This window comes from Charadrius vociferus, unplaced genomic scaffold, assembly GCF_000708025.1.
Source record: "Charadrius vociferus isolate BGI_N301 unplaced genomic scaffold, ASM70802v2 scaffold14, whole genome shotgun sequence".
Classification (NCBI taxonomy): Eukaryota; Metazoa; Chordata; class Aves; order Charadriiformes; family Charadriidae; genus Charadrius; species Charadrius vociferus.
The window spans coordinates 8,461,935-8,472,430 of record NW_009648876.1 but is presented as its reverse complement, the minus strand read 5'-3'; positions in this window follow the sequence as shown (position 1 = coordinate 8,472,430).

The window sequence follows — 10,496 nt, the reverse complement described above, 5'->3', positions numbered from 1 at the left end:
AAAGTATTGCTATACAATAACAAAAATTCAGGTATATGTCTACTGTAGATTATACTTGAAAATATACATCCACAAATTCAAGTAAGCCACCCTTTAGTAAAATAGCAGAGATGCATAAAACTATCTTTTCAGGACCTTCGAGTCTTTGAAACCTATTACCTAAATCGGAGTTCGCATTGAAGACCCCATTCTGTTCCAAGGAAAACAAATAAAGATGAAACATTTCTACATTTCTGTACCTGAGGATTAATTTCCTCCCCTTCTTGGCCTTGGGTATAACCTAGTCCTGTAAGTCCATCTATATTTGAGGAATGTTCCAATTTAAAATTGACTTGGGTCATGGACACACAGAGCAGGAATCAAAGAAATTTCCTGGCTGCCCAAAACAGAGAAGAACAACGCACAGGAGACAGTACCGCTCCCTTCAGGCTGTTACCTCTGCCCTAACCTGGCTCATTTTACCTCTGTTGCAGTGCTCAGATTTTCCTCGGCATGTTGCTTTTTTCCAGGGCTACCTGATCGTTTGCGCTTGGCAGGCAGCAGGAGCAGCAACCTCTATGCTTCAATCCAGGAGTTCCTTGTCTTATGGCTTCTTCATTCATTTCAGTCACAGCTTTAGTCAAAATGTGTCCACAACAGAAATGCAAACCTCCTGCCTGCCAACAGCAGAGGAAGCTGTACCGCAAGACCCCACTGCTGCCTGGCATACAGTCACTGAAACTGTTGGCAAAAAAACCTTCTGAAGGCTGCAGTCTCAAAGGACTTTAGTGCCTTAGTCCTCTTTGGTTTTCCCCTCCTCAAAAAAAAACCAAAAAAAAAACCTAAAAAAAACCCAACAAACAAACAAAAAACTGACACAAAAAAAAAAAGCACAAAAACTCAAAACAAACAAAAAAACCCTTCTAACTGAGCTGGTGTTTCTGTGAAGGGGACATTGACCGCTGATGGAATAGACACTGCTGAGAGAATAGACACTGTCACCTCACCTCCATTCCTGTCTCATAGTCTGAAATCCTATTCATCACCTTCTCACAATTTAACCTTCATCCCGTAAATCAAATACAGGGACATAAAAAATATTCATCTCACTAGTAATGCTCTGAATTGGGTTATGATCCTTGCCTATGCAGAGGTGATGGATTATTGCACTTTTGATTAAATGATTGTTTTTGAAAGACAGCAGTATGACACGCTACATTTCCTCTGACGGACTGCATTGAAAGTGCAGGATGTGACCACATGTTTATGTCAGGCTATTCTGAGGGCTCTGAACCTCATTTAAAAGCAAACTGGTGATTAAAAACTTTTTTTTTTTTAAAGTACCTACCATCCTGTCAAACATATTAACACATCTTTTGTAACAACGTTCCCCTCATAGACAAATGCATGGGTGGATGGCTGAGAAAATCCTCTGCAAGAACTTGGCTTTCAAAAAACTTTCAAGAAGTCATATCCTTTTGGTTTCCTTTTCTTTTCGTCTTTTTAGTTTTCCTTTGCCTTTTCCCAATCTGTACAATTCCCATGTATTTAAAAGAGATACCTTCTACACAAGCACAGTCTGCATAGGATTCCAGAAAGTAGCCCATGGTGCATTGTCACCTATATTTCTAGGTCCTCTAACCTGCCTGTGAGTCTTTCCCAAATTCACCAAACTCAGGGGACAGCTTTACAAAGGAGTGCTATAATTACAATTTACCTCAGAATATCAGTTAATTTTTGTTTCATGTGTGGAGAACAGTTTATTATCCATCTTCACTCTTAGCACATTTCCTTAATTTGCTGAGGCAAACCAGCCAAGTGTAAAATCAAATTATTTAAGGACGATTATAGGATAATAAGGTAGTCAGCATTAGTATAATAATCATTGTAATGTGCAGAATACTGCAAAATCTGTGTTTTATTGTGGATAATACAGCAATATGCTAGTGAGTAAACTGACTAGAATTTTCTAGTGGCAGAAATATGCTGGTCGTACATTTCTCTTTCTTAAGTAAGTTTCTCTTTTAAACCTCATTCAGAGAAGGAAAGTTCCAACAGTTGATTGTATCAAAGGCATCGATTTACAGAACAAAGTTTACATGACTATCTTCTGTGATTCATTCTGAACACAGTAAAAATCAACACATGTCAATGGAAATAATTCCCACTGCATTTTGTATGCATCATTATCTGTAGATCCCAATAGGTAGAGAGTCTAATCTTGGAGTGACCCTCAGTGAGCCGTCATCACCAACGATGAAGTGAAAGGCTAAGCTTTAAAACTTTGCTCCACTGAAATATTCAGATTAAGGCCTTTTATAGTATGAAATGATTTTCTGAACCCATCTGCCTACTACATGACAGTAACTCACTAAGGAATGGGCAGTGACAGTATCATAGAAACAAGATTACCTGTGTAAATCATTGAGAGGCATTATATCTCTCTGTGGAATGGCCTTACTTCAAACAAACAGCTTTAAAAGTGTTCATAGGAAAGTAATTAATAAAATTAAATATATAAGAGGGTTTAAAACACAACTCTTACTTAAATTGACCTTGTAAGGTTGAACACATATAAAATAATCCTGGATGAGAGTTATAAATTCAATTCTCGCATAGATGTCTTTTTTTTTCAAGTGACTGATGTGTCACTTTCAATTTTTCTATTTTAAAAGGAGGCAAAAAAAGCACATAGAAAGAAGCAAAAATTACCACTAAGTACATCGAGAGAAAATTCCCATTCCAGCAATTTGTTCCCCTGGAGATATCAAGAGATGTCTCTTCTCAGGGCTTGCAGAAGTGCTTCAGGATATACACATTCATATTCACACTGCTCCAGTTAGGAGTTTTTAATGTAGAGGAATTTTCAGTTAGATTTGAAAGCCATGTGAAAGTTACTTTATCCTTCTACCTGGAGTCTTCTATGCAGAGTTATGGCAAAAGGGTCAGTTTTCAGCCACGGATGCCTTTGTTGGTGGAATTCTCCAGACCAAACCATTCACCTCCGGAACGCCTCTGTTTGTAGTACTGAACAGAAAACTTGTACATGCACATAACATCCTTCTGTTTTCACTTAATTGATCCCTCTGTTCATGTAGATATGTCCATGCTGACGTGCTCTGTATCTTTCTACTACTTATTGCTAGGTCAATTTTCTTAATTTTGAACACAAAACTGGAACAAATGTTAGAAATTTTTTCACAATGTGCATTAAGGCTTCAGGAAATGTTATTGAATAACTACGTTTTAGTTAATCGTGGATTTGATGAGTAATATTCATTAGTGTTTCTGATAGTCTTCAAACGTATTTAAATTAGGAAGCTTCCTCTCCACAGCACAATGCTGAATTTCACTGTGTTTATTTTGTGCTATAATATAGTCAGAAACTGCATCATCATTATCAGACAGATCTCACAGACTTCACAGGGACTTAGGCACAGAATCAAAGCTTTCCTGAGAGGGACAGGATTACTTGTGCTAAAATACTTTGCTTTTTTTTTTGCTCATGGTTTAATTTCCTGATCCTACACATGGAAAGATCTGTGTGTCACTATCTAATCCTAATGGGTTAACCTACAGTGTTTCCTCCCTTTGGAAAATTTTCAGAACCTGAGAAATGTTTGACCTAATAAGATTTTTAAAAAACAGAGAGTACATGACCTGATCATCTTTATCATTATCCCTTATTGCAAATACTTTATGAATATAGATATATAATTACATACACACACATACATGTTTTATTTATACATTTATTTGATATATGTATTTTACATATATGTATATATATTTCCATATATATGTACATATATCCATGTTCTATGCCTTTCTTAAATTTGGCTCATCTGCATATCTGGAATTTTCTTTTACATACTTCCCATGCCTTAACTACTGGGCAATTTCCCTCTTTTTCATCCCAATACTGCAAGAAAAGTCTATGCTGAAATATCTAGAACAGTGCCTTCGTTATTGTGTTCCTCTCCTCCTCTCCCCTGCCTGAGCTGTGTGTGAAACACACAGGGATGCCATGCTTTATATTTCCTTATCTTCTGTAGAAAAATACAACAAAAACCCAGGGTGGATGCAGTGTAGCAACAACATAGAAACTACTTAAGCCTCTCAGAAGCATCATACCTGCCACATAGCCCAAAACAATTAGGGGATGAGAGATGGGAAGAGCCAACCCTGATTTTTAATAACATGCTGTGATTCACTGGGCTACAGAAGATGTAAAGTACATTGCCCAGACAGTCAATAAGTAGAGCTAGACAAAGTACAGCACAAAGCTAATTTCTAAATAGAATTTTAAGCAATCATAGTTTATCATTTTGCCAGGCACAGACTCTAATGTCTTTGGGGCCTGTCTGGAACAACTCGAGGGATCAATCAACAGCTATCCATTAAAAATTATTTGCCTTTTATTTATAAATAAAATTTACATAGATGATTCACAAGTAACAGAAAACCAGTCAATATCAGAAATTAGGTCCTGTCCTTGCCTCATGCCAGATCTTCCCAAATAACAGACTTGCTCTTTCTTGTCCTCATCTGCTTCCTGGTTGGTTGTATTTTTTTAAGGCTATATCCTTAGTGTTTGACCTCCAAACAAACATAAACTAAGCCAATCAGGAAGCCCTAGTGACAGGAAACTTGAATCTATCAAAATATGATCCAGTTCCATCTCTAAATTAACAAATCGGTTGCTCTTGGTTTCATAACATGTTCAATTAGTCCCAGAAGCAGCTATTACCATCCTGGCACTTCCCCTGCATGCTCACAGTTGCACAGCAGTTAAACCCTGCCTGCCTTTCCTCACCAGTTGTCCATGCACACTCCAAATTTGGATACTTATTACTGAAATAATTCAGTGATTCGTTTTCAAAGTCAGCAGCAAACATGAAACCAAAAGAAATTAAATTACCCATATTTCTATTGACTGTAACATAGAAAGGAAATGCCTAACTGAAAATTCTTCCTGGAGGCAAAAATAATCTCCAGTAGTACACATGAAAACACTCCTTCCATAATAAACAGGTTATCAAAACTTTACGGGGTTCCCAACTACATCATTCATTGAACTGGAAAAATAAAAGATCATGAATGTTACCCAGAAGTACTTCAGATGTACACAGATGTTTCTGCTAAAATTCCTTCTTAATCCAATGACAGGAATTATACTGATACAGAGAAATCAAAGTGATATATGTAGGTCCCTGAAACTCTCCTGAAACAAGAAACAGCATCACCCCAATGAGACTGTTGCAACAGTATCTATATCAGGAAATAACAGCATACGACACCAAAAATTAGGTCCTTTGGTTCTTTTCATGTAACTTAAACTCTCAGATGATTTTGTATTTGATTTTTAATGAAATTGTAGCACTTGGAAATTAAAAAAAAATTACTTGAAATCACTAATGTCATCACAAGGGGATGGAGATTTTTGGACCATGTCTCTTGCATAAAATTAAATATTATTCTGTGCCAAAAATAGTTATTCCCCTTAAAAGAAAGGTAGACAAACTGCTGTGATCAAAGTTTCACTATATACTACATAACTGGTCCTTGTACATTGCAGGTTAAATCATCAAACTATTGACACTGAACTTCAGATCAAAGCATGGACACTGGCATGGAGAACTGTTCCCTCAGAGACTATGTTTCTCAAAAGATATCACAGAGCTTCAGAAAGCCTTGCAGAACATATGACGACAGATTTATTTTACAGTGAACCAGGAACAGTTTATCCATAGGAATGCAAACAAAAAAACAAAAAAAGGGAGAGGAGAGGAGAGGAGAGGAGAGGAGAGGAGAGGAGAGGAGAGGAGAGGAGAGAAGAGAAGAGAAGAGAAGAGAAGAGAAGAGAAGAGAAGAGAAGAGAAGAGAAGAGAAGAGAAGAGAAGAGAAGAGAAGAGAAGAGAAGAGAAGAGAAGAGAAGAGAAGAGAAGAGAAGAGAAGAGAAGAGAAGAGAAGAGAAGAGAAGAGAAGAGAAGAGAAGAGAAGAGAAGAGAAGAGAAGAGAAGAGAAGAGAAGAGAAGAGAAGAGAAGAGAAGAGAAGAGAAGAGAAGAGAAGAAGAGAAGAGAGAAGAGAAGAGAAGAGAAGAGAAGAGAAGAGAAGAGAAGAGAAGAGAAGAGAAGAGAAGAGAAGAGAAGAGAAGAGAAGAGAAGAGAAGAGAAGAGAAGAGAAGAGAAGAGAAGAGAAGAGAAGAGAAGAGAAGAGAAGAGAAGAGAAGAGAAGAGAAGAGAAGAGAAGAGAAGAGAAGAGAAGAGAAGAGAAGAGAAGAGAAGAGAAGAGAAGAAGATTAATAGGGAAAAAAAAAATCCCACACTTTCATCCTGCCACATAATCAATTAAAAAACATTTGTTAGCATCACAGCATGCAGCCGTGTCCCAGCCTGCAAAAAAGCCCGAGTCCCTTGGTCTCATTAGGAAACCAGGACATACTCAAACAGGTCCGGCCAAGTCTGCCAAAATGTGCAGCCTACAGCAACGCATAAAGGGCCAGTGCAGAGGTGTGTCAGAAGGATGGTTTTCCTTTTCTCACAAATAGGTTAGTCTGCAGCCAGGCTGAGGAATAAGGGGTACCATTTCATGAAACACTGAGGGGCTAAGAGGAAATAAAAGTATTCTAAAACAGCAATAGATTAATAGTAATAGCAATAGAGGAAATACAGTTCACTGTACCCAAGCACAGTGACAATGATATTGATAATTTGTGAAGTGTCCATTTCAGATTTCAGCATTGCATTTTATGTCATTACTGCTTCCAAAACTACATCATTTAAGCATTTAACAGAAATATTTCAGAAAACATAAAAAATTTATTTTAGCTTTCCATTTGCCTACATAGCTCAGGAGTTTTCTCACAAATTTTCTCCAAAATTATTCACTGTTTCAGAATTTGACCCTGTCAGGTAACACAACCAAACACTAGTGACAAATAATATTTGGAAACCCCAAGACACTGCTTACTTAGAATTGGGACTCTTTCTTCTAATGTCATGAGATAGCACTACTATGCCCTGTGCTTTTTCAGTAGAGGGATGGTGCACCTTGCAACTCTTTGCAACCATAAAAGATTTTAGCACAAGATTTTTGCAAGAGTAGATACGGTATACACCAATTCTCTTCTCCGCAAATTATTTCTCTTTAGCATCTTTAGAGGTCTTAGCCCTTGCTCTAAAATGTTCTTTTACCCAACAGTTGTACCTCTCAGAAGAAGAAGAAACGTCAGTTCATGGATAGCAGTGACTTTGTCTGACATTCCACCTTCTTTCTACATGGAGGATACAGTGCAAAGCCAAAATGGTTTTATTGTAACCAAGATGGTCTCACTTGAGACCCACAGAAAAACTGAATTCTTCAACAAGTCATTAGCAGAAAGCTATATACAGCTTAGGGAGAGTAGCTACAAGAATGTTTTGGAAAGGAAAGGGAAGAAATTACTATCAGCAGGCTGATGAGGCATTTGGTATTGCTTTGCTTCTCATGGCAAGTACCAGCACAGCCCATTTCTAAGGGCATCTGTGCCTACCGTATGCTGTGTTCTAAGTAGGTTACATGCGGTGTGGGTATGCTCCATCTACAGCTTTCCAGTACCAGTTGTACGCTATGCTCCTACTTTCTTTCCAGTGTCACAGTAACCTGACAGAAAGCTCATCAAGCTGACCTGATTTTTCAGTGTGTGACAGACCTACCAGAAGTACTTCTGACTGCCAGGTCACCATTTAATTTATTGCCCATTCCAATGTGGAAAGAGCTTGGTAATACTTTTTGTTCACTGTTTCTATCTTATTTTCTTCCTGTAAGAAACATATGAAAAGGGAAAGGATTTATATTCTAGACTGACCAGGTAGAATAGGAGATGAACGGGTTTCAGTTATTTAAAAATATGTTTTGTAAGATCATTTAAAAATTGATGTCATTTTCTAAAGACATAAGTGTCTTGAAGGGTTAACACTATCCCCCCCAAAAAGGGGGGATTTGCTTGGATTGATCTGAAATTAAATTTGTTTCTTAAAAAACCAATCCATTTTGGACCTGTCATGGTTTGGCCTCAGCCAGCAACAAAGAACCACACAGCCGCTCACGCAACTCCCACAGTCGTGGAAAAAAAAAGAAATCGTCAGGGCAAAACTCATGGGTTAAAATAATGCAATTTAACAGAACAGCAAAAGGAAAGATGAAAACGCGATTACAGTACCGCCGCACAGCCCACGGACAAGACTCGTCCCACCGCAGCCCACCCCCCCAGCGGCGACTGCTCTCCTCGCCCCGGCTACCGCCTCTTATAGCCCGGGCGTGGGTCAGGTGGGATGGAATACCCGCCCCCTGCCGGCTCCGGGGGGGAAATTAACCCCATCCCTACCGCAACCAGGACAGAACCAAACCAAACACAATTTTTCCTCTTTTTTTTTTTTTTTTTATTGTGACCATTATGTCAAAACAGTTGTTGTTCCCCCCAACTCTACCCATCCTCCTTCTAAAAATAGGCTTCTTAGAGAACAGCAAACAAAACAACATTGCTGATATTTTAGAAAATGATCCCTAAAATAAAATAAAATAAAAGCGATTCTCTAAATCCCTCTACAAAAAAAAAAAAAAAAAGTCAAATGAATCCTTATTTATGAGTATTTAGGAGGCCTCAGTGACCTTCACAGTACCCTAGTACCTCATTCCAGAGGTGTTCCCATTTGAAATCCTGATCTGGTTTACCCACTTAGACAAAGTTAAGTTAGATGATTCAGCATTAAATTTGGATTACTACCTTTGTTAGTAACTTGGAAGACGTGACAAACTGCTTGTGAATTTAATCCATGGACCTGAAACATACTTCATATATTGGGAAATAGAAATGAATGATTGAAACCCGTCCTTTCAAGTCTTGAACACCGGCACTGATACCATCTTGCTTCTCTCCAGCCCCCAATTTTTCCTTTCTCTGTGATGTGGTATGCAGAGCACCAAAGCCCATTCCCAGCATGTGGCCCAACATGTATCCCATATATCAGCACTGCAGTGACATGACAGACTTATTTGGACTGTCTGTGAGAGATTATTACAGAGAAAAAAATGGTGACTAATTAGCAAAATACAGGACAGGGTGCAATGATGTGAATCTGACATCAGTCAGAAATAACTACTTAGGAAATGTCAGTGCAGGAAGGAGCAACTGCAGTATGGAAACTACAAGAATGGGAGGTGGGAATTTCAAGTTCACTTTTCAGCTCAGCCACAGACGTCCTGAATAGCTTTGGACAACTCAACTGGACCAACATTTTTGAATTCAGATGCCCATATTTGTGCATTAAATTTCACAGTTTCACCAAAGTTAATACTTCTGCATGACTAACAGTCACTGCGTTTGACACCTCAAATAGACACTTAAAAGTCTAAAGTTAAGCACCTCCACTTGAAAAGTAACTTTTTAATCTTAAAGTCTCCGCTTTCACACTGAACATCATGTAGTAGATGCTAAAAGATCTGTTGTGTCAGCAGAGAAACTGTTTGATTAGTGACGATAATGACAGTAATGATGACAAAAAGATAAAAACCCTAAAATGGAACAATGTACCAAAACATCAGTGTTATGGTAAGCTTCACACTGAGGCCCTGAGGAAAGATCATTCCATTTGACACAGCATTAATGTGGCCATTAGAGCGTAATTTAAATTGTTTGCAATACTGTATCTTCCGCTAAGTGTATTTCAAAGTGGAAAAAATACACCAATAGATATGATATTTTTTTTGATTAACAACTTCCATCTAGCCTTATTTGGAATGAATAAACAAAAGATGTGGTCAGTAGGACCCAGGCTGTGTTCTGATGCCTTCACACCTCACCCCAATCCAAGCATACCAGTGCATGCCCAATAGAAAATGACATAGTTGAGGTAACACATAAACAATCTCATTTTCTCACATCACCGTTGTCTATGGCACACTCTGTGGTCTCACCTGCGTTGTTCAGGAGGTCCCTTAGCCATGTCCAGTGCATTACCAGCAAAGATTGTCCCGGCTTCACGGCTGTTGTGATGGTGAGCCTTTACAGCATCATGAAAGAGAAGCATAAACTCAGCAACGGTTTTGCAAATAAACTTCAGACTAATTCCTCATGCCATTTTTTAACCTGAAGAGCTATTTCAGGTTTTCGTCTGTCATCTCAACAAACATCTGAAGTTCAAACAACCTTGCTGGCTATAGCAAAGGTCACAAACTAAAAGGTACTTTTCAGCAGGTTTTTTGCAAATGGAGAGAAGATGTAAAATCATGTAATGCTACAACTGAATATTGTTTATTTCTTCAATGTCTGGTTATGTTTTTGGAAACAAAAAGCGTATGTAAAAAGTAAGACTTCTACTCTACAGACAGATTCATGTGTATCATTTTCTCCTATTTCAATAATCTCAATCAATAACCAATAATCTTAATTCAATAATTTCAATAATCTCCAATTTATTTGCTATAATTAGATTTATTATGCCTGTTTCTCTGTGCTGCCTACGTGCCTGCTTAC